The following is a 25,413-nucleotide window of genomic DNA, read 5'->3' as shown; positions in this document are numbered from 1 at the left end:
TGAGGCTTCTGGAAGCTGGGGGCCGCATTCATGGTTACAGGAGCCCCGGCCTCCTCAGAACCCTCGGTGATGCTTCGGTAGGACTTGGGGCCACATGGACAGAATAGGACCCTGACTTCCTCAGGACCCCCGGTGTAGACTTGGGGAAATATGGGGATGCGTCCATGCGGACAGAAGACCCCAGCCTTGTCAGGGCCTGTAGTGAGGCCTAAGAAAAATGTGGGTGCCGCATCCACACTGACAGGATTCTCCAGCCTTCTCAGAACCCACTGTGAAGGTTTGGGAAGATTATGGGCCACATCCATGCTGACAGGAACCCCGAGCCTCCTCAGGTCTTATGGTGAGGCTTGAGGAAAATGTGGGGCCACGTGAACCCTGACAGGAACCCTGTCCTCCTCAGGACCAGCACTTTGGCTTCAGGACATATGGGGCTGTGTCTATGCTGACAGGAGCCCACAGCCCCCTCAGGACCCGCGGTGAGTTTTCTGTGGGATGTGGGACTATGTCCATGCTGACAGGAGCCCCCAGCTTCCTGAGGACCTGCTGTGAGGCTTCCAGAGGATGTGAGACATAGTCCACAGTGACAGGAGACCCGGCGTCCTCAGGACCCGCTGACTATGACTCAGGAACACGTTGGGCCATATCCACACTCAAAGGAGCCCGGCTCGCTTGGATCCCCTGGAGGACTCTGGAGGAGCCACTGGGGGCCACATCTACATCAGAAGGGACTCCTCAGAACCACAGGGTAAGTGAAAGGGCAGAATTAATGGTAGGGTTAGGGGAGGGGAGGCAGTTGGTGGTTACCCTTAGGTTATATGTTAGGTATTAGTGATTATGCTTATGGTTATGGATTAGAGGTTAGGTGAGGTATAAGGGTAATGGTCAGTAGTTAAGAGTTAGGATGGGGGTTAGGGTAAGGGACAGGATTTAGTGTTAGGGTTAGGGTTTAGGCTCTAGGGATTAGGGCAGGAGGTTAGGAGTTGGGGTTAGGGTGATGGTTAGAGTTAGGGTTGGGCTTAGGTTTTCAGTTAGGGTTAGGGGTTAGGGTGTAAGTTAGGGTTAGGGTTTAGGGTGAGGGGCTAGGGTTATAGTTAGGACTAGGTTTAGAATTAGGGCGAGGGTTAGGGTTAGGATAGGGTTTAGGACAAGGGTTAGGGTTGTTTGGTTAGGGGTTAGGGTTAGGGACAGGTCAGGGTCAGGGTATGGTTTTAGAAGAGAGTAAGAGATTCGTTAAGGGAGTGGGTAGGGGTTAGTTTTAGGGTATGGGTTAGGGTACAGTTTGGGGTATGAGATAGGATTAGTATTAGAGGGTTAGGGTACAGGTTAAGGTCAGGAATAGGGTTTGAGTACATTAAGTTCAATTTAGGTTTAGAGGTTAGGGTTAGAGTTAGATTTAAGGTAGCGGTCAGGGTTAAGGGTTTAGAATAGGTTTAGGAGTTAGGGTGAGGTTTGGCAGGAAGGTTCAGTGAATGTGTTTCGGTCTTGGGGTTTGTGTTTGGTTTTCAATTAGTGATAGGTCTTGTTTAAGGGTTAGGTCAACATTAGGCTTTAGTGTAGGGTTAGGGTTATATCTGTGTATGGTTAGAGTTTGGGTCCTGGCATGTGCCTACAGTGGGACTCCTACTATCTTGGGCAGTTTAGTTTTATGCACTCTATTTAGGTTTTGGGTTCAAAGATAGCCTGACTCCACCAAGTCAGTGGCTTCCCCAGAAAATCAAAATCCAGGCTTCTGCTGGGGTCAGAATAGACATGGCAGGCTTCTCCCGAGCTGAGCTAAGGAGGGGATTTGTGACTCTAAAGACTCTTTATTTGGATTTTCATTTGCCTTTCTGATTTTATTTCTTGTGCGCACATGTTTCATCAATACTACCAATTATTATTTTAAAGTTTTACTTGAATTCCTCTTTGTAAACACAGTATGATATAGTTTCAGGTTTACCACATAGTGATTCAACCCTTGGATACAACGCCTGGTACTGGTCACAGGTGCTCTCCACTATCCCCATCGCCTGGTTCCCCATCCCCCCACCTTCCTCTGGTAATTATTAGTTTATTCTCTGTGGTTAATAGTGTGTTTTTTTATTTGCTTCTCTCATCCCCCCCTTCGCCCCTTTGCCAGTTTGTTTGGTTTCTTAAAATTCACATGTGAATACAATTGTATGGTATTTGGTATATGTCTTCCTCTGACTGAGTTCATTTAGCATAAGTCCTTTCCACTTCTCCCACGTCATTGTAAATGGCTTCATTTCATCCCTTCTGATGAATGAGTGATGCCGCAGTGTGTATATTAACCACATCGTCTCTGCCCATTCATCTGTCGATGGACATCTGGGCTGTATCCACAGTTTGGCTCTTGTTGATAATGCTGCTACAAACACTGGGCTGCGTGTTCCTCTTTGAATCTACTAAACAACTTCTGTATCCTTGGGGTAAATACCTAGCTGTGCAATTTTGGAATCGTAGTGTAGCTCTATTTTTAACTTTTTAAAAAAATTGTTTTTATGATAGTCACAGAGAGAGAGGCAGAGACACAGGCAGAGGGAGAAGCAGGCTCCATGCACTGTGAGTCCGACGTGGGATTCAATCCCGGTTCTCCAGGATCGCGACATGGGCCAAAGGCAGGTGCCAAACGGCTGAGCCACCCAGGGATCCCCTATTTTCAACTTCTCGAGGACCCTTCACAGTGTTTTCCACAGTGTCTGCACCTGTTCGCCTGCCCAACAGGAGTGTAAGAGGCCTCGCTCTTCTCCATAGCCTCAACGACACCTGTTGTTTCTTCTGTTCTTAACTTTAGCCATTATGATGGCTGTCAGGTGACATCTCATTGTGGTTTTGGTTTGCATTTCCCTGTTGATGGGTGACGCTGAGTGTTTTTCCGTGTGTCTCATGGCCATCTGGATGTCTTGTCAGAGACAAAGTCCATTCGTGTCTTCTGCCCATTGGCAGTTGGATAAGTTGTGTTTAGGAGGCTGAGAATATATTTCCTTTATGTATTTTGGATACTAAATCTTTATTGGATGTGTTGTTTACAAATATCTCCTCTCATTTTGTATGTTGCCTTTTAGGTTTGGTTGTTTCCTTCACTTTGTGGAAGCTTTTCAATTTGATGAAGTCCCAATAGTATTTTTGCTTTTGTTTCCCTCACCTTAGAGGCATATCTAGAAAGAAGATCCAATGGCAAATGTCAAAGACGTTTGCTATCTTTTATTCTTTGTATGGTTTCAGGTCTCACATTTAGGTCTTTTATCCATTTTGAATTTATTTTTTATATATATGGTGTAAGAAAGTGGTCCAGTTTCATTCTTCTGCATGTGGCTGCCTGGTTTTCCCAACACCATTTGTTCTTATCCTGGGGTCAGGGTTAGGGTTTGTTGAAGAGACTGTCTTTGTGCTTTGGATATTCCTTCCTGCCTTGTTGTCGATTATTGGATCATAGAGTTACAGGTTTGTATCTTGTTTCGGCTTTCCATTCTGTTCTATTGATCTAAGCGTCTCCTGTTGAGAGATCCTTGATTAGTGATTCAATTTCTTAGCTGGTTATTCGTATGTTCAAGTCTTATTTCTTCCTTTTTCATTTTTACTGTTATATATTTCTAGGAATTGATCTATTTCTTCCAGGTTCTAGGTTGCTGGCATATATTTTTTCATAATGTTCTCTTATAATCGTTTGTATTTCTCTAGTGTTGGTTGTTATAGCTCTTTTCTCATTTGTGATTTTATTTGGGTCCTTTCTCATCATTTTATCTTTTTTCATTTTTTAAAGATTTATTTATGGATTCATGAGAGACACAGAGAGGCAGAGGTATAGACACATGGGAAATTGAGGTTCCATGCGGGGACCCCGATGTGGGACTTCATTCCCCAGGACCCCGGGATCATGACCTGAGCCAAAGCACATGCTCAACCACTGAGGCACCCAGGTGCCCTGCTGATTCAATTCCTTTGCTAGTTAAGGGTCTCTTCACATTTTCTATTTCTTCCTATTTCAGTTTTGCTCGTTTGCACATTTCTGGGGATTTGTCCATTTCTTCCAGGTCTCCCAGTATGTTAGCATATAATCTTTCATAGTATTCACTTATAATTGTCTAATTTTTCTGGTGTTGATTGTGATCTCTCTTCTCTCATTTGTGATTTTATTTATCTAGGTATTTTCTGTTTTCTTGTTGATAAGGCTGGCTAGGGCTTGATCCATTTTCTTGATTATTTTGAAGAACCATCTCTTTGTTTCTTTATTCCATTCTACTGCTTTGTTGTTTCTGTATTGTTTATTGATCCTCTCATCTTTATTTTCCCCCTCTTCTATAGGCATTAGGCTTTGTTTGCTACACCTTTTCCAACTCCTTAAGGTGTAGGGTTAGGCTGTGTATTGGAGACTTCTTCTTTCTTGAGGTAGGCCTGTATTGCTATGTACGTCTCTCTCAGGACTGCCTTTGCTACATCCCAGAGGTTTGGAGAAACATGTTTTCATTTTCATTTGTTTTAAATTTCCTCTTTAATTTCCTGGTTGCTCCATTCATTCTCTAGTAGGATGTTCATAATCTCCACGTATTTTTGGTCTGTCCAAATTTTTTCTTAGTGTCGACTTCGAGTTTCATAACATCGTGGTCCAAAAATGTACAGGGTGTGATATCAACTTTCTTGTACCTGTTGTACCTGTTGAAGCCTGATTTGTGGGCCATGAATGATCTGTTCTGGAGAATGTCCCATGTGCACTTGAAAGGAATGTGTATTCTGCTTTAGGTTGAAATGTTCAGACTATATCTGTTGAGTCCCTGTGGTCCAGTGTGTCAAGGCTATTTTTCCCTTGTTGATTTTCTGTATAGACGATAGGTCCATTGCCATTAGTAGGTGTTAAAATCCCCTGTCATTGTATTATTATCAGTGACTTTCTATACGTTTGTTGTTAATTGGTTTCTATATTTAGGTACTCCCATGTTGGCAGCATAAATATTTAGTTGTTTGAACTTTTAAAAAAAAATAAATTTATTATTTATGGTGTTCAATTTACCAACATACAGAATAACACCCAGTGCTCATCCCTGCAAGGACCCCCCTCAGTGCCCTTCAAACATTCAACTGTAACCCCATCCCTCCTCCCCTTAAAGCATCCCTAGTTCCTTTCTCAGAGTGAGGAGTATTTATGTTCTGTCTCCCTTTCTGATATTTCCCACACATTTCTTCTCCATTCCCTTATATTCTCTTTCACTATTATTTATATTAACCAATTGAATGAGGACATATGTTTGTCCTTCTCCAGTTGACTTACTTCACTCAGCATAATACCCTCCAGTTCCATCCATTTTGAAGCAAATGGTGGGTATTTGTCATTTCTACTGGCTGAGTAATATTCCATTGTATACATCAACCACATCTTCTTTATCCATTCATCTTTCGATGGAAACCATGGCTCCATCCACAGTTTCGCTATTGTGGACATTCCTGCTAAAAACTTCGGGGTGCAGATGTCCCGGAGTTTCATTGCATCTGAATATTTTGGGTAAATCCCCAACACTGCAATTGCTGGGTCTTAGGGCAGGTCTATTTTTAACTCTTTGAGGAACCTCCACACAGTTTTCCAGATTGGCTGCAACAGTTCACATTCCCAGAAACAGTGTAAGAGGGTTCCCTTTTCTCAGCATCCTCCTCAACATTTATGATTTCCTGCCTTGTTCATTTTCCCCATGCTCACTGGTGTGAGGTGGTATCTCATTGTAGTTTTGATTTGTATTTCCCTGAGACAAGTAATGCAGAGCATTTTCTCATGTGCATGTTGGTCATGTCTATGTCTTCGTCTGTGAGATTTCTGTTCATGTCTTTTGCCCATTTCATTATTGGATTGTTTGTTCCTTTGGTGTTGAGTTTAAGAAGTTTTTTATAGATCTTGGAAACTAGCCCTTTATCTGATACGTCTTTTGCAAATATCTTCTCCCATTCTGTAGGTTGTCTTTTAGTTTTGTTGACTGTATCCTTTGCTGTGCAAAAGCTTCTTATCTTGATGAAGTCCCAATAGTTGATTTTTGCTTTTTTTCTTTTGCCTTCATGAATGTACCTTGCAAGAATTTACTGTGGCTGTGTTCATAAAGGGTGTTGCCTGTGTTCTCCTCTTGGATTTTGATGGATTCTTCTCTCACATTTAGATCTTTCATCCATTTTGAGTTTATCTTTGTGTGTGGTGAAAGAGAGTGCTCTAGTTTCATTCTTCTGCATGTGGATGTCCAATTTTCCCACCACCATCTATTGAAGAGACTGTCTTTCTTCCAATGGAGAGTGTTTCCTCCTTTATCGAATATTAGTTGACCATAAAGTTCAAGGTCCACTTCTGGGTTCTCTATTCTGTTCCATTGATCTATGTGTCTGTTTTTGCCGGTTCCACACAGTATTGATGACCACAACTTTTAATGGAACCTGAAATCTGCCATTCTGATGCCCCCAGATATGTTTTTCTTTTTTAAGATTCCCCTGGCTATTCAGAGTCTTTCCTGATTCCACACAAATCTTAAAATAGTTTGTTGTAACTCTCCGAAGAAAGTCCATAGTATTTTGATAGGGATTGCATTAAACGTGTACATTGCCCTGGGTAACATTGACATTTTCACAATATTAATTCTGCCAATCCATGAGCATGGAATATTTTTCCATCTCTTTGTGTCTTCCTCAATTTCTTTCAGTAGCATTCTATAGTGTTTATGGTTGAGATCCTTTACCTCTTTGGTTAGGTTTATTCCTAGGTATCTTATGCTTTTGGGTGCAATTGTAAATGAGATTGACTCCTCAATTTCTCTTTCTTCAGTCTCTTTGTTAATGTATAGAAATGCCATTGATTTCTGGTCATTGATTTTGTATCCTACCACACTACCAAATTGCTGTATGAGTTCTAGCAATCTTGGGGTGGAGGCTTTTGGGTTTTCTAGGTAGAGTATCATGTCATCGGTGAAGAAGGTGAGTTTGACTGCTTCTTGGCCAATATGAATGCCTTTAATGTCTTTTTGTTGTCTGATTGCTGAGGCTAGGATTTCCAGTACTATGTTGAATAGCAGTTGTGAGAGTGGACATCCTATCTTGTTCCTGATCTTAGGGGAAAGGCTCCCAATGCTTCCCCATTGAGAATGACATTTGTTGTGGGCTTTTCCCGGATGGCTTTGAAGATGTCGAGGAATGTTCCCTCTATCCCTATGCTCTGAAGTGTTTTGATCAGGAATGGATGCTCTATCTTGTCAAATGCTTTCTCTGCATCTAATGAGAGGATCATATGCTTCTTGGTTTTTCTCTTGGTGATATGATGAATCACATTGATTATTTTTGAGTGTTGAACCAGCCTTGTGTCACGGGGATAAATCCTACTTGGTCATGGTGAATAATTATCTTAATGTGCTGTTGGATCCTATTGGCTAGTATCTTTTTGAGAAGTTTTGCATCCATGTTCATCAGGGATATTGGTCTGTAATTCTCCTTTTTGGTGGGGTCTTTGTCTGGTTTTGGAATTAAGGTGACGCTGGCCTCATAGAATGAATTTGGAAGTACTCCATCTCTTTCTATCTTTCCAAACAGCTTTAGTAGGATAGGTATGTTTTCTTCTTTAAACGTTTGATAGAAATCCCCTGGGAAGCCATCTGGCCTTGGACTTTTGTGTCTTGGGAGGTTTTTGATCACTGCTTCAATTTCCTCTCTGGTTATTGGCCTCTTCAGGTTTTCTATTTCTTCCTGTTCCAGTTTTTGTAGTTTCTGGCTTTCCAGGAATGCATCCATATCTCTAGATTGCCTAATTGGTTGGCATATAGCTGTTCATAATATGTTTTTAAAATCGTTTGTATTTCCTTGGTGTTGGTAGTGATCTCTCCTTTCTCATTCATGATTTTATTAATTTGAATCTTCTCTCTCTTCTTTTTAATAAGGCTTACTAATGGCTTATGTATGTTATTAATTCTTTCAAAAAACCAATTCCTGGTTTTTTGTTGTTGTTCTGTTCCACAGGTCTTATGGTCTCGATTTCATTGAGTTCTGCTAAAATCTTAAATAACTATCTTCTTCTCTTGGGTGTAGGATCTATCTGCTGTTTTTTCCCTAGCTCCTCTATGTGTAAGGTTAGCTTTTGTATTTGAGTTCTTTACTTTGGCCTCTCCCCAGATGGACAGGTGGAAGAACAGGGGAACAGCCAGTTTACTGAGTAGCACTGGTAAATGCCAGGGCTGAGGCAAAATATTATAGAGCTCAAAGATTTTTCCTTATAATTCAATTACCTCTCAGGTTAAAACTTTCCAATATTGTTTCTATTTTCCTGCCTTACCAACAACATAATAACAAATCTTTAAGGTTTTTCCTTTTTAACTATCATATTTCTACACTTACCTTCATTTTCAAATTCCTGTTAATATAACTAATTGAATTTTGTAGATATATGAGTTATTGGTTTTCGGTGGGTTGTCTTGTTTTACTTCATAATTGTGGAAGTTAGCACCTATTAAATACTGACCAAAATGTGGAGCCACATGTTTGTTGTTCCACAGGATTATATTTTCTCTTCCTTTTGAATCCGCCCCTCTCTTTTATCTTGGTTCTGCTTTTTTTATTGCTGTTGTGAATCTATATGTGTTTTCTTGGTTTATACAAATTTGGATTTAGCACCTATTATAATACAGAGCAACATACACTCAGAATGGAAAAGATCCACCTCTCGGTCCACACTATGAGATTATATTTCTCCCACACACCATGGTCTCTCCCCCACTTTCTTTTTATATTATACTATCTTTTAAATTTGCTTTTCCCTTTTTTTAAGGATTTTATTTATTTATTCATAGACAGAGAGAGACAGAGGCAGAGACACAGGAAGAGGGAGAAGCAGGCTCCACGCAGGGAGCCCGATGTGGGACTCGATCCCAGGTCTCCAGGATCATACCCCAGGCTGCAGGCAGCACCAAACGGCTGCACCACTGGGGCTGCCCTGCTTTTCCCTTTGTTGTCTTTCTGTTTTCTCTGTTTTTTTTTAATAATAAATTTATTTTTTTATTGGTGTTCAATTTGCCAACATACAGAACAACACCCAGTGCTCATCCTGTCAAGTGCCCCCCTCAGTGCCTGACATCCAGTCACTCCAACACCTCGCCCTCCTCCCCTTCTACCACCCCTAGTTCATTTCTCAGAGTTAGGAGTCTTCCATGTTCTGTCTCCCTTTCTTATATTTCCTACCCATTTCTTATCCCTTCCCCTTTGTTCCCTTTCAGTATTATTTTTATTCCCCAAATGAATGAAAGCATATAATGTTTGTCCTTCTCCTATCGACTTATTTCACTCAGCATAATACCCTCCAGTTCCATCCACATCGAAGCAAATGTGGGTATTTGTCATTTCTAATGGCTGAGTTGTTTTTCTTTTTCCATTACTTTACAGTCCTAGACATCTTCAGAATTTTCTGGCTATATTTTACTTAGGTCCTGGTTAATATTTTTGACTCTACTCACTCATATAGCCATTCTGCACTATACAAAAAGAGGAGAAGAATTGACAACAGAAAGAATGAGAATAAAACTCTCTGCCACAAACCTAAGGAATATCAATTTCAGTAGCATGTCAGAGGTAAAAACCCAGAGACACAATGTTAAATCTAATGGTGGCTCTTGAAAAAAGAAAGAGTACTGCAGCAATTCCCATACTGCAGAATTGGGAAAATCAGGCTGAAATAAAAAATCCATTCCCTGACTTTCAATTTTAACTGGATGCTACCACATAGGGATAAGGAGGTAGCAGAGACAGTAAGTGATGTAGAAGACATGTTCATGGAAAGGAATGTAGCTGGAAAAAAAAGAAAGACAGTTCAGAATTCTCTAGGGCAGATATCAGGATACAAGTGATATTTTGAGAAGGAATAATATTATTCTTACTGGCATTCCAGAAGTTATGGAGCGAGAGACCAAAAAACACAAAGCATATTGGAATGAATCATAGTTGAGAACTTCCCTGAACAGGCATTTGTATTCAATAGACAGAGAGGAATCCCCCCCCAAAATCACACAAAGGTGATCAACACTTGGACATATAAAATTGGAGCTTGAAATTTCATTGATCAATAGAAAGTCCTAAAAGAAGATGGAGACATCGTCTCCAGAAGATGGAGATTATGAACTTCTATGGAGAGATATGTCGATTAAAAGAAGACGTGTTCAGGGATCCCTGGATCGCTCAGTGGTTTGGTGCCTGCCTTTGGCCCAGGGCACGACCCTGGAGTCCTGGGATCGGGTCCCGCATTGGGCTCCCAGTGTGGAGCCTGCTTCTCCCTCCTCCTGTGTCTCTGCCTCTCTTTCTCTCTGTGTTTATCATAAATAAATAGATAAATAAATCTTTTAAAAAATAAAAAAATAAAAGACGTGTTCAATGGGATCTGGCCTGCCAGAAAGAGCTGGCCTGTTATATTCAAGTACTAAATGAGAAAAAATGCAGCCAAACACCTTTATCCAGGAAGGCTGGAAATAGGCAGAAGACATAAACAGACATTTCACCTAAAAAGACACTGTTGACTGACAGCACATGACAAAATGCTCCAGAACCCTTGACATCAGGTACATACACACCTAAAGAACAATGACATTCCAGCTCTCCACGCTGAGAAAGATATCATTCACAAGACAATAAACTAATGTTGGTGAAGATGTGGAGAAAGGGGACCAGTTTTGCACTTTTGATGGGAATGCAAGCAGGTGCAACACTCTGGAAAACAGAGTGGATTTTCCTCAGGAAGATAAAAAAAAATCTATGAACCAGCAATTGAACTATTGGGTATTTATCCAGAGGATACAATGTGGTGAAACGAGAGGACACCCCTAACCCTAACCCTAACCCTAACCCTAACCAAACCCTATCCCTAACCTTAACCCTAACCGTAACCCTAACCGTAACCCTAACCCCTAACACTAACCGTAACCCCTAACCCTAACCCTAACCCCTAAACCTAACCCTAACTCCCTAACCCTAAACCTAACCCTAACCCCCTAACCCTAACCCTTTAACCCTAACCCCTAACCCTAACCCATAACCCTAACACTAAACCTAACCCCTAACCCTATCCCTAACCCTAACGGTAACCCTAACCCTAACCGTAAACCCTAACCCTAACCCTAAACCTAACCCTAACTCCCTAACACTAACCCTAACCCTAACCCCCAACCCTAGCCCCTAACCCTAACCCCTAACCCTAACCCTTAACCCTAACCCTAAACCTAACCTTAACCCCTAACCCTAACCCTAACCCCTAACACTAACCCTAACCCTAAAACCCTAACCCTAACCCCTAACCCTCTAACCCTAACCCCTAACCCTCTAACCCTAACCCCTAACCCCTAACCCTAACCCCTAACCCTAAACCCTAACCCTAAACCCAACCCTAACTCCTAACTCCTAACCCCTAAGCCCCTAACCCTAACCCCTAACCCTAACCCCTAACCCTAACCCAACCCGAATCCTAACCCTAACCCAAACCCTAACCCGAACCCTAACCCTAACCCGAACCCTACCCTAACCCAAACCCTAACCGGAACCCTAACCCTAACCCGAACCCTAACCCCGTGTAATTCTTGCTCTCCCCTAAAGAACAGAAAGGTCTCTCTCCCCAGGGGAAGGCGCGCACCCTCGGCTCTGAGCCTGTTAATGTAGAAAGTCAATAAATTGTTGTGGTGCGAAAGTGCACAGCCAGCCGGTTTCTGTGTCTCCCAGAACTCTGTGCACGGGGCGTGGAGAGACCCCCAGAGAGCAGGAGGGGGCACCACCCAGGCCCCAACCAGCCCCTGCAGGGGCGCCGCCAGGCACACACAGCTGTCGTCCCCACGTGTCTTCCAGGGGCAGCCAGATGCCAGGGTCAGGAGCCCACAGACTCTTACTGTGACTCAGCCTGTGCCCCGCGGGCCAGGAGGGGCTGGGACAGAGTGACAGCCAGAGAGCCACAGGTCACCAGGGTCTGTGCAAAGCGACCTGGGAGGTCTGTGCTCCCTCTGTCCAGGGGGCCTGGGCTGGTCGGTTCTGCGGCACTTCCTCCCTTCCCTGCATCTCCGTGCCTGTGTGCCTCGGGCACAGAGGGCCTGTGGGGTGGTCAGCGTGGCCCTGGAAGGGATGTCAGGACACCAGGCCCTTGTGTTGTGCCCAAGATTGCGAATCCGAGAAACCACCGAGGATCCGACACCGATGCAAACACACAAGGGTTTATTTACAAGCTCGGGCTTGGGTCCACGTGCACCCGACACAGGGGAGCAGGGACTTGGACCCCGAGACTAAGAGGCGTAGCAGCTTTATAGGGGCCAGTGGCCCATGGGATACGCAGAACATTGCACATTCTGTCGGTCCACACGCAGGTGGCCGATTGAATTACATCTTACCCTATAGTACCCCCTTGAGCTGGCCTATTACTTTGGTCAGAATCGGTCGCAGTTTTGGTGGGCACAAAGCAGGGTTACATTGCTATGAGCCGATTTCCAATTAGGGTGTGCCCAGCGGCCTGACTTAAGCCATAAGCATGACATGTGGGGGTCATAGGGGAGGTGGCAGGTGTAGCACAAAATGGAATCAGTCCTGCTCTGCTTGTCCAGGGGTAGGGGATTTTTGTTAAATTTCCTGGGTCCCACACTTGCAGCTCACGCACCTGGGCCACCCTCACCAGGTGGACTCAGCATGCACAACTTGTGGTGCTGGATCTCTCACACCAGCCTGTGGAGGGCACCCTCCTCGCCCTAGTGAGTAGGGGCTGGGTGAGCATGGGGCTCGGCCAGAAGGCCAGGCAGCACAGGAGACCGAGGAACCCCAGCCCCGACCCCACCCCGACTCCCACACACAGGCAGCCTCAGGGCTCCTGGCCATGGGCAGCCGGCTCCTCAGGAGCTCCCCCCAGGGCGGCCCCGAGGTCTGGCTCCCTGCTGGAGAGGCATCAGGGAGAAGAGAAGCAGCTGGCGCTCAGCGGGACCCACTGCCGGACATGGGAATGTGGCTGAGCCGGACCTTCCAGCTCCGCTGACCCTCCAGTGGAAAGTCACTGCACGAGCGAGCCCCGGGTTGGCCAGGAGAGCCCAGCTAGGTGCCCAGCGCCAGCACCAGAAATGATGTTGTGCCAACCATTTCAGCGCTTGGGTGACCCAGCCAGAGGATCCGATAGCTGCACGTGATAGCCTCATGTGATAAACACACACACACCCCAAAACCAACAAAAGTCAGAATCCCCCCAATGTTGTCAAACAGCAGCTGGATGGTTACATACACAACGCTGTGGTCCCCAATAGGATACATGGAAGACGCTATAAACCACGACTGCAGAGGTGCTGGAGGCACGGAGATGTGCCTGCTGGGTTCCAACAAGGAGTGCAGAGGGGCGGGAAGCATCCTACGGAGGGGGGGCCCCTCCTAGGAAAGGACACCAGGTCCCTGTGAAGGCTATGGATGGTGAAATCTGTCCTCCTCTCTTTCAGCTTCTGGTTTTCCTCCTCTTTTGTTCTTCCTAATTCTAGTTTAGCCTCCACCCTGCATCCAAGCCAATGACCAAAGAGGCTTCGTTATGACATAGGATCCTAAAAGGAGGCCGAGCTCTGGCTACCGGGTTCGGGAATGATCATTGCCTAGGTGTATGCTAATCCCCTGAATTCATGCCTTCACGGCCCTTCTCTCCCTGCAGAACGAGGGGAACCACAGGTCTTACAATGAAAGACGCCCACTTCCACTCGGGCGGGACTGTCCCTTGTGGAGGACGTCATCTGGGCCAAGTAGTGCAAGCGGGGAGATCAAGAATAGGTCCCAGGTGAGACATAAGCAAGCACTTACTTTGATGTCATGCTTTATTTGTTCATCCATTTATTATTTGTTAAATATTGTAGTTTTATGTCCTCTCTATACCCAACATGGAGTTTAAACTCACAACCCAGAGATCAAGATCCCCCAACCAGGCCAGCCAGGCACCCCAGTGCCATGTTTCATAACTCTTTGCTTCCTTGCCTATCTCTGCATCGAACTGGAACATTGAGTCCTTGACGGGGAGCTTTAGTTACCTCCAAATCCTAGAACGTTCTCACTGTATCCCAATCCTAGATTGACATTTACCATTGAATAGCACTTTAAATAAATAGTCAGTAAAATAACTACTACAGTAAAGGAAATTATCAACTTTTCATGTGTCTGGGCCCTGCTCCCTGGGCTCCCGGGGAAGCTATGGTTTCTTTAACATTGATCAAGGTCCAAATGACTCCACCACACCTCAAAGCATGGGCTCAGTTTCTGCCCTGAGACATGCAACACCCCTGCTTCAATTAACATGTATCAATCAATCAAAGGGAGCCTGACCGGAATGGTGTGGTTCATAAGAACATGGGACTCTTGTTCTTGGGGTAGCAAGTTCAAGCCCCATGTTGGGTGTAGAGATTACAGAAAAATAAAATATTAAAAAAATCAATCAGTTGATCTTGGGGAGACACAGCCCCAGATCCCACAAGGGCAGGGAGCCAGCTGATGGGTCTACACACAATATTATAAGCAGCAGAGCACAAAATCTGAACTTTCAGCAGTCTGCTAGAGTGGGGGACACACCAGCCTTAAGGTGTTCAGGTGGAGAAGTGGGGGGCAGTCCCTGGAGCGACAGGGTGGGATCAGGATCCCAGGGGTCCCAAGGATGGTGGCGCCTACTGTTCCCAGGCACAGGAGCAGGAACCCGGCTGAGAGCAGCGGGACTCAGGCCAGCTGTCTGCCCTGTGTGGCCACAAACTGCAAACCCCTGTGCAGTCATGGAGCCGCGTTCCTGGGACAGGCCAGCAAAGGCCAGGTGTGGGAGGACACCCTCCCGGGCAAGGTCTCCACAAGGGCAGCCCCTAAAATTTGGAGTTTTAAACTTCAGTCACTTGTCTGTGTGGAGGCTGAGAAAATTAAGGCTGTTCCACTTTAAGTTCAGTGTTAGCACAAGTACTGCCATCCCAGGCCCCTGTGAATAAGAGCTAAATTTTACATTATTTCAGTTACAGGAAAAAAAGAAAAAAACAGCTTACAGCTTAAGGTCCCAGAAAGCCCCATATTAGAATGAGAACAGAGCTCAATGCCCTTGAAAGCCCCATATCAGAATGTAAACAGAACTTGAGAAATTCCTCCCCCCACTTCTGGAGGTCCCCTAGACCAGCCCATAAAACTCAGCTAGAACCCACCTTGGGGTCCAAGTCCCTGCTCCGCTGTGTCAGGTGTACTTGGACGCAAGCTCCAGCTTGTAAATAACCGTCGTGTGTTTGCATCGGTGTCGGCTTCTCGGTGGTTTCTCGGATTCGCAATCTTGGGCACAACAGTCTGAGATAAAAAAACAAAACCAAAAGAAGCTCGGACGCAGGCAGAGTGAACGCAGGGTTCTGAGAGAAGTGGCGGAGAACCTGGGGCTTGGGGGCTCTTCTGTGAAGGCCCCTGCAGACTGGGGGGCGGGATGCTCAGCCCCAGAGCCAGAGGACCCAGCGTCCCCACCCACATCCCGCCAAGTCTCAGGGAGCAGCACAGCGCCGCCCGCTGGAGGCCAGAGGTGCTGACGCCCACCCCGCCTCTGACCCCGCAGGTGCATCTCCCAGGCAGATGTGCACCTGACAATCAGCGCCACGGGCCCGTCCCCGGACCCCGCACACACCACTCGCTGCCACCAAGTGGTCGGACCACAGAGGCTGCAGAGCTTCAGCTCTGCCGGGAAAGTAGAGTCTAGCTTCCTTTGTACTTTGTGCTTTATTTTCATTTATTTTCTTTGATTCTTTTTTATTAATTGCTTTCTTTTAATTTTTATGTATGTACCTTATATATTTCTTATTTTTGTTTACTTTCATGGTACTTTAATTGTGTTTCTTATTTTGGGATTTAGAATCTTTTAACAAGCAGGCCAAAATAAACACAGAATCTGGTGTTTTTCTGGGAAGGCAGTTATTGTTTTTCTTGGTTTTTCTTTTTCTTCCTTCTTTCTTTTCTGGAAAAAATAATGAGATGGAGAAATTCACCTCCATAAAATAACATGAGGTAGTACTCACCTCCAGGAAGTTCGTCAATACACATATATGATGTCTAACTACAGTTTAAAGATAGCAGCTGGGCTGGAAAAAGAGCACAGAAGAAAGCTAGAGAATCCCTTACTGTAAAAATAAAAGAACTAAAATCTAGTCAGGCCAACGTTAAAAATGCTATAACTGAGATGCAGTCCCAAGTGGAAGCCTTAAAGACAAGAAAGGTTATGGACTACAGAGGCAGACCGAGGGAACTGAGCCACTTATTAAAACAATAACATTCATATCATAGGAGACTCAGAAGATGAAGAGAGAGTAAGGGGGCAGAAGTTTTATTTGAACAAATTATGTAAACTTCTCTAACCCGAGGAAGGACACAGACACTGAAATCGAGAGCACAGAGAACTCCCAATAAATTCAACAGAAGCTGACCATCACCCAAGCACATCAGAGTCAAAGTCACAAAATACACAGACAAGAAAAGAATCCTGAAAGCAGCGGAGGTGGGGCTTCGGGGTGGGGGGTAGTCCTTAACCTACAAGGGAGGATGAATCAGGTTGCAGCATCTGTCCACAAACTTGGCAAGCCAGAAGGAAGTGGAAGGAAATATTCAATATGCTGAATGGGAAAAGTATGCAGCCAAGAATTCTTTCTTTTGTTTTTTTAAGAATAACCATCAAAATTTATTTAATCTGTGGAAGAACGAGTGAGTGACATAGAAGACAAGTTGATGGAAAAGAGGGAAACTGAGGAAAAAAGAGACAAACAATTAAAAGACCATGAAGACAGATTAAGGGAAATAAACGACAGCCTGAGGAAGAAAAACCTACGTTTAATTGGGGTTCCCAAGGGCGCTGAAAGGGCCAGAGGGCCAGAATATGTATTTGAACAAATCATAGCCAAAAACTTTCCTAATCTGGGAAGGGAAACAGGCATTCAGATCCAGGAAATAGAGAGATCCACCCCCTAAAATCAAGAAAAACCATTCAACACCCTGACATCTAATAGTTAAGCTTGCAAATTCCAAAGATAAAGAGAAGATCCTTAAAGCAGCAACAGACAAGAAATTCCTGACTTTTATGGGGAGGAGTATTAGGGTAACAGCAGACCTCTCCACAGAGACCTGGCAGGCCAGAAAGGGCTGGCAGGATATATTCAGGGTCCTAAATGAGAAGAACATGCAACCAAGAATACTTTATCCAGCAAGGCTCTCATTCAAAATGGAAGGAGAGATAAAGAGCTTCCAAGACAGGCAGAAACTGAAAGAATATGTGACCTCCAAACCAGCTCTGCAAGAAATTTTAAGGGGGACTCTTAAAATTCCCCTTTAAGAAGAAGTTCAGTGGAACAATCTACAAAAACAAGGACTGAATAGATACCATGATAACACTAAACTCATATCTTTCGATAGTAACTCTGAACGTGAACGGGCTTAATGACCCCATCAAAAGGTGCAGGGTTTCAGACTGGATAAAAAAGCAGGACCCATCTATTTGCTGTCTACAAGAGACCCACTTTATTTATTTATTTTTTTTAAGAGACCCACTTTAGACAGAAGGACTAAACCTACAACCTGAAAATACAATGTTGGAGAACTACTTACCATTCAAAGGGTCCTCAAAAGAAAGCAGGGGTAGCGATCCTTATATCAGATAAACTAAAATTTACCCTGAAGACTGTAGTGAGAGATGAAGAGGGACACTATATCATACTTAAAGGATCTATCCAACAAGAGGACTTAACAATCCTCAATATATATGCCCCGAATGTGGGAGCTACCAAATCTTTAAATCAATTAATAACAAAAGTGAAGAAATACTTAGATAATAATACACTTATACTTGGTGACTTCAATCTAGCTCTTTCTACCTACCCTCAGTAGGTCTTCTAAGCACAACATCTCCAAAGAAACGAGAGCTTTAAATGATACACTGGACCAGATGGATTTCACAGATATCGACAGAACTTTACATCCAAACTCAACTGAATACACATTCTTCTCAAGTGCACATGGAACTTTCTCCAGAATAGACCACATACTGGGTCACAAATCAGGTCTGAACCGATACCGAAAGACTGGGATCGTCCCCTGCATATTCTCAGACCATAATGCCTTGAAATTAGAACTAAATCACAACAAGAAGTTTGGAAGGACCGCAAACACGTGGAAGTTAAGGACCATCCTACTAAAAGATGAAAGGGTCAACCAGGAAATTAAGGAAGAATTAAAAAGATGCATGGAAACTAATGAGAATGAAGATACAACCGTTTAAAATCTTTGGGATGCAGCAAAAGCAGTCCTAAGGGGGAAATGCATCGCAATAGAAGCATCCATTCAAAAACTGGAAAGAACTCAAATACAAAAGCTAACCTTACACATAAAGGAGCTAGAGAAAAAACAGCAGATAGATCCTACACCCAGCAGAAGAAGAGAGGTAATTAAGATTCGAGCAGAACTCAACAAAATCGAGACCAGAAGAACTGTGGAACAGATCAACAGAACCAGGAGTTGGTTCTTTGAAAGAATTAATAAGATAGATAAACCATTAGCCAACCTTATTAAAAAGAAGAGAGAGGAGACTCAAATTAATAAAATCATGAATGAGAAAGGAGAGATCACTACCAACACCAAGGAAATACAAACGATTTTAAAAACATATTATGAACACCTCTATGCCAATAAATTAGGCAATCTAGAAGAAATGGACGCATTCCTGGAAAGCCACAAACTACCAAAACTGGAACAGGAAGAAATAGAAAACCTGAACAGGCCAATAACCAGGGAGGAAATTGAAGCAGTCATCCAAAACCTCCCAAGAACAAGAGTCCAGGGCCAGATGGCTTCCCAGGGGAATTCTATCAAACGTTTAAAGAAGAAATCATACTTATTCTACTAAAGCTGTTTGGAAGGATAGAAAGAGATGGAGTAGTTCTAACATTGTTCTATGAGGCCAGCATCACCTTAATTCCAAAACCAGACAAAGACCCCACCAAAAAGGAGAATTAGAGACCAATATCCCTGATGAACATGGATGCAAAAATTCTCAACAAGATACTAGCCAATAGGATCCAACAGCACATTAAGAAAATTATTCACCATGACCAAGTAGGATTTATCCCTGGGACACAAGGCTGGTTCAACACTTGTAAAACAATCAATGTGATTCATCATATCAGCAAGAGAAAAACCAAGAACCGTATGATCCTCTCATTAGATGCAGAGAAAGCATTTGACAACATACAGCATCCATTCCTGATCAAAACTCTTCAGAGTGTAGGGATAGAGGGAACATTCCTCAACATCTTAAAAGCCATCTACGAAAAGCCCACAGCAAATATCATTCTCAATGGGGAAGCACTGGGAGCTGTTCGCCTAAGATCAGGAACAAGACAGGGATGTCCACTCTCACCACTGCTATTCAACATAGTACTGGAAGTCCTAGCCTCAGCAATCAGACAACAAATAGACATTAAAGGCATTCAAATTGGCAAAGAAGAAGTCAAACTCTCCCTCTTCGCCAATGACATGATACTCTACATAGAAAACCCAAAAGCCTCCACCCCAAGATTGCTAGAACTCATACAGCAATTCGGTAGCGTGGCAGGATACAAAATCAATGCCTAGAAATCAATGGCATTTCTATACACTAACCATGAGACTGAAGAAAGAGAAATTAAGGAGTCAATCCCATTTACAATTGCACCCAAAAGCATAAGATACCTAGGAATAAACCTAACCAAAGAGGTAAAGGATCTATACCCTAAAAACTATAGAACACTTCTGAAAGAAATTGAGGAAGACACAAAGCGATGGAAAAATATTCCATGCGCATGGATTGGCAGAATTAATATTGTGAAAATGTCAATGTTACCCAGGGCAATTTACACGTTTAATGCAATCCCTATCAAAATATCATGGACTTTCTTCAGAGAGTTAGAACAAATTATTTTAAGATTTGTGTGGAATCAGAAAAGACCCCGAATAGCCAGGGGAATTTTAAAAAAGAAAACCATAGCTGGGGGAATCACAATGCCAGATTTCAGGTTGTACTACAAAGCTGTGGTCATCAAGACAGTGTGGTACTGGCACAAAAACAGACACATAGATCAATGGAACAGAATAGAGAACCCAGAAGTGCACCCTGAACTTTATCGCCAACTAATATTCGATAAAGGAGGAAAGACTATCCATTGGAAGAAAGACAGTCTCTTCAATAGATGATGCTGGGAAAATTGGACATCCACCTTCAGAAGAATGAAACTAGACCACTCTCGTTCACCAGACACAAAGATAAACTCAAAATGGATGAAAGATCTAAATGTGAGACAAGATTCCATCAAAATCCTAGAGGAGAACACAGGCAACACCCTTTTTGAACTTGGCCACAGTAACTTCTTGCAAGATACATCCACGAAGGCAAAAGAAACAAAAGCAAAAATGAACTATTGGGACTTCATCAAGATAATAAGCTTTTGCACAGCAAAGGATACAGTCAACAAAACTAAAAGACAACCTACAGAATGGGAGAAGGTATTTGCAAATGACGTATCAGATAAAGGGCTAGTTTCCAAGATCTATAAAGAACTTATTAAACTCAACACCAAAGAAACAAACAATCCAATCATGAAATGGGCAAAAGACATGAAGAGAAATCTCACAGAGGAAGACGTAGACATGGCCAACAAGCACATGAGGAAATGCTCCGCATCACTTGCCATCAGGGAAATACAAATCAAAACCACAATGAGATCCCACCTCACACCAGTGAGAATGGGGAAAATTAACAAGGCAGGAAACCACAAATGTTGGAGATGATGCGGAGAAAAGGGAACCCTCTTACACTGTTGGTGGGAATGTGAACTGGTGCAGCCACTCTGGAAAACTGTGTGGAGGTTCCTCAAAGAGTTAAAAATAAACTTGCCCTATGACCCAGCAATTGCACTGTTGGGGATTTACCCCAAAGATTCAGATGGAATGAAACGCCGGGACAACTGCACCCCAATATTTATAGCAGCAATGTCCACAATAGCCAAACTGTGGAAGGAGCCTCAGTGTCCATCGAAAGATGAATGGATAAAGAAGATGTGGTTTATGTACACAATGGAATATTACTCAGACATTAGAAACGACAAATACCCACCATTTGCTTCAACGTGGATGGAACTGGAGGGTATTATGCTGAGTGAAGTAAGTCAGTCGGAGAAGGACAAACATTATATGTTCTCATTCATTTGGGGAATATAAACAATAGTGAAAGGGAATATAAGGGAAGGGAGAAGAAATGTGTGGGAAATACCAGAAAGGGAAACAGAACATAAAGACTCCTAACTCTGGGAAACGAACTAGGCGTGGTGGATGGCGAGGAGGGCAGGGGGTGGGGGGGATAGGGTGACGGGCACTGAGGGGGGCACTTGATGGGATGAGCACTGGGTGTTATTCTGTATGTTGGTAAATGAACACCAATAAAAAATTAATTTATAAATAAATAAATAAATAAATAAATAAATAAATAAATAAATAAAATAATGTGTTAATAGTTTCACCTCTAGGTATCTAGCCTTAGGAAGTCAGACAAAACATTTAAAAAATTTTATAGGCAAAGTTGTTCATCTCAAATGGCAAAACACACAATAAATAAAATAAAATCGCAAAACGTAGTAAAATATAGTATCAACCCCTACCCACTAGGGGCATCAAATAATCCATGACTGATTTACGATGTAGACTGTAACATTATTACTTTTCTCTTAAATACAAAGAATCATTATAATAAGTGAAAACAAGAAACTATAAAAATTTGCAGAGAAAAATGGCTTGAAACAAATTCAAAAAATATTTGCAATGGTTACCATTGAGAAATGAACCTATAAGTGATATTTTTCTTCTCTACGCTTTTTCCAATTTTCTTATACTGAACACATATTTTTATTAAAGAAAATAAAAGGTAAGTACCTACCCTCATAAACTTGTTCCAGAAATTTCGCTAGAAGAATGATTCAGTGGAAAAGAGGAAGGTCTGAAGCTATCTTGGTCATCCTTTGAGCCATGTCCACCATCTTCAGGAGAGGGATTTTTGCAAACCTATCATAAAAGTGTTATTTTCCAATGAGAACAACAACACAATCACTTATAATTCTGTGAACGTAAACAATTACTTCAACAGTTATCAACATTCTTAGGTGCAACTATGCAATGTTTTCCAACAAAAGTCACAAGTTTTTCACTGTTGCTTGCTTCACTAGCACATTCATTTTCCCTCTGATTTTCTTCATTATTTGGTATTTCTTCACACTTTTCTGACAGCCAAACAGTTGCTAGGCCGGGATTCCTTACTAATGAATCACTATCAGATTTTGGAGTGGATACCGATGGGCTGTTACACGGTTACCAATATTTGGTAATTTGCTGTCAATAGGATAGGGCTTCATGTCAACTACCATATGTTCACTCTCTTTTGTATTTGTAATAACTGAACATGGAAAGTTTGTTCTAAATGATTCCTGATTCTCACTCTTTCCATTTTCACCATAAAAAGTAAATACTATATATTCTTCCAGTTCCTTTCAGAACCGGGTTTTATTAGTAGTACCCAAGTCCACTGTATGGATGTCTTGTGTAGTCTGTTCTTTTGCAAAGATAAATCCCAAATATCAGACGTACTACTGGCTCTTGAAAAGTTTTCCAGTCCACATTCATATCTACTAACTTCTGTTCTGGTAAGGTATTTCTCCATATCAAACATGCTGGAGCCACTACTTTTTTCTATATCACTAGGGAAGAAATGAGACTCCGTGGAATAGTCCTTCTGTTCATTGTCCTCCTGAAAAGTCTCTCTGGTTTTATTTGAAAGCGCCTTGATCATGGTAGCAAGTTGGGAAGGATCAGTACTCACTGATGCATCTACAATGGCTGAAGCAATGGTGCTTATCCTACGTACAGAATCACCACCAGTTGGTAGCTTGTGTTTTGTCTCTTTTGGGTTTACTACCCATGAGGAAATTGTCCTAGAAAGAAGAAAATTCACATCAGATAAATATACTCAGTTCCATGGACATGTACATATTAGTGTAATCTTTAGACATTACATAAAATTTCACAGCAGCTAAAAGTTAATGGCATACCGATTAAATACCCTCATTAAATAAAGGACACTTGGTATCAACTTAAACGATAGAGTACTGGGTTATTCAGACTTGGATTATCAATTAAACAAAAATCTTCAGGAGTTAAAGAGATGATAAAGAGGAGTTAAAACTGAACCAGACAGTAATTTAAAGCAAAAAATGGGTCACCTGGGTAGTTTGGTTGGTTAAGTGCCCAACGGTGGCTCAGTTCATCATCCCAGATTCCTTGGATGGGTTTCATAACAAACTGGATCCAACTAAAAAAAAGAATGAGACTTAGAAGTCTGGAAAAAAATCCAGAATAAACTATGAAAGAGAAAGTAACAGAAAATACACAACAGAACAGAAGAACCGGAAAAAGGACTACTCTGAGAAAACCTAACATACTTCTACATGAACTTTCAAAAGAAAAAGGACAGATAATGGAACAAATGGTTTCTAGGAAGATATACAGGCTAAGAATTTTCTAAAACTTGTGAAAGTCAACAATTCAAGATGTTAGGAGGCCTACACACACTAAGCAGGATAAAACAAGAGATACCTAAGCACATCACAGTAAAATAGATAAAAATCAAAGTAAAAAAATTTGAGAGCAGCCAGAGATAGTAAAACACATTATCTTTAGTAAAGTTACCAAGAAGATTGGTAACAGACTTTTAAAATGAAATGTGAAATGGTCTATTCAAATTGCTGAGTTATTTCTAACATGGAAGTCTGCACTAAGCAAACACATGCTTCAAAAATAAAGGTGTGAGCAGCCCTGGTGGCTCAGTGGTTTACCACCGCCTTCAGCCCAGTGTGAGATCCAGGAGACCAGGGACTGAGTCTCATGTCAGGCCCCCTGCATGGAGCCTGCTTCTCCCTCTGCCTCTGAAATCCATCTGGACCAGTGGATCATTTCAAGCTCTTGTCTCTTTAGAGATGTAGTGTTTAGAAGATTGTTCATTAGCAGAAATTGCTGTGTGGAATTCTTCAACTATTAGTGTATTTATTATCTAAGTATGTCTTTACTTTGGTCATTAATTGATTGATATACTTGGCAGCTCCCACATTAGGGGCATAACTATTCATGATGTTTAGGTCCTCTTGTTGGGTAGACCCTTTAAGTATGATATAGTGTCCCTCTTCAGAGAGATAGCATTCTAATTTGTATGTACCTAAAAAGAGAGCTTCAAAAATTTTAAAGTAAACACTACCAGTCTCACAGTGAATATCAAATTCATCATCATAGTGTGAGACATTAATATCTAAGTAACCGAAAGAACATGTACAATAATTTTAAGTGTAGTTTCCGCACTATGATTTAATAAGTTTTACCTGAATAAAATATAGAGAAGAGAGGAACCAAGGATCACACCAAGGCATTCCTGTCACATGCATAGAAAATATTCTGAAAAACGGAAGAGGGTATCCCTGGGTGGCTCGGCAGTTTAGCGCCTGCGTTCGGCCCAGGGGATGATCCTGGAGTCCTGGGATCGAGTCCCACATCAGCCTCCCTTCATGCAGCCTGCTTCTTCTCTGCCTCTGTGTCTTCCATGAATAAATATTAAAACCACTCTGAAAAACTGTGTGGAGGTTCCTCAAAGAGTTAAAAATAGATCTGCCCTACGACGGGAGGCCGGGCACATTCCCTCACCCAAAACCTAAACGAAACACTTTAACCCGAAGATCCTGGGAGTCCCCCGGCCAGGCACATGACCAGGTCCAACTCTACCCGTAAACAGTCACCCCAGCCCTAACCCTGACCCTGACCCTGACCTTCCCCTACCCTAACACGAGACCTGTCACTAACGGACACCCAAACATGAACCGCTAGCCCCTCATCCACACCTAACCCTGGCTCCCACCCTAACCCTACCCCACCCCCTAACCCCACTCCCTAATCCTAAACCAAACCCCTTACCTTAAAAGTAAACCCCTAACCCCTTACCTCTACCCTTAATCCTAAAACGCGGCCCCATATCTTCCTGAAGCCTCCCCGCGGGTCCTGAGGAGCCGGGCCCTGTCAGCGTGGACGCGGCCCCGTGGCCTCCCCGAGCCTCCCCAGCGCAGGCGGGCTCCCGTCAGCAGGCGGACGAGGCTACTGCGCACGCGCCCCCGGCGGGGCCTGGGCTCGGGCGCCCCCTGCGGGACGCGCAGGCGCTGCAGGAGGCCGTGCGGGAGGCGGCGTCCCCGCGCCCAGGGCCGCCCCCGCCTCCGTCCAGGCTCCAGCCCAGGCCTGTGAGCGGCGGAAACGTCTCCCCGACGCGGAGCCCAACCCCGGGTTTCCCAGGACACTGGCGGACGGGGACCTGGAGCCCAGGGACGACGTGGA

The 25,413-nt window shown here is 43.3% G+C and overlaps 1 long non-coding RNA gene across 5 annotated transcripts in view; it reads right to left on the bottom strand.

Moving 5' to 3' along the window:
• LOC144305989 (uncharacterized) overlaps positions 1-25,190 on the bottom strand; it is a 31,587-nt gene extending 6,397 nt beyond the window's left edge. For 2 of the 5 annotated variants that reach the window (XR_013373026.1, XR_013373024.1), the window contains exons 1-5: positions 25,030-25,190; positions 23,268-23,356; positions 22,868-22,979; positions 21,932-22,056; positions 15,153-15,288 (exon numbers count right to left, since the gene is read on the bottom strand). This is a non-coding gene — a long non-coding RNA (uncharacterized LOC144305989). Of the gene's footprint in view, positions 1-13,784; positions 14,949-15,152; positions 15,289-21,931; positions 22,057-22,867; positions 22,980-23,267; positions 23,357-24,416; positions 24,490-25,029 lie in introns of those variants that run through there. The other 3 variants (XR_013373027.1, XR_013373023.1, XR_013373022.1) reach the window with 3 other exon arrangements.
• Between the last annotated feature and the right edge of the window lie 223 nt (positions 25,191-25,413).

Source organism: Canis aureus, chromosome 36 (genome assembly GCF_053574225.1).
Source record: "Canis aureus isolate CA01 chromosome 36, VMU_Caureus_v.1.0, whole genome shotgun sequence".
Taxonomy (NCBI): domain Eukaryota; kingdom Metazoa; phylum Chordata; class Mammalia; order Carnivora; family Canidae; genus Canis; species Canis aureus.
This window is presented reverse-complemented; position numbering and strand designations above follow the sequence as displayed.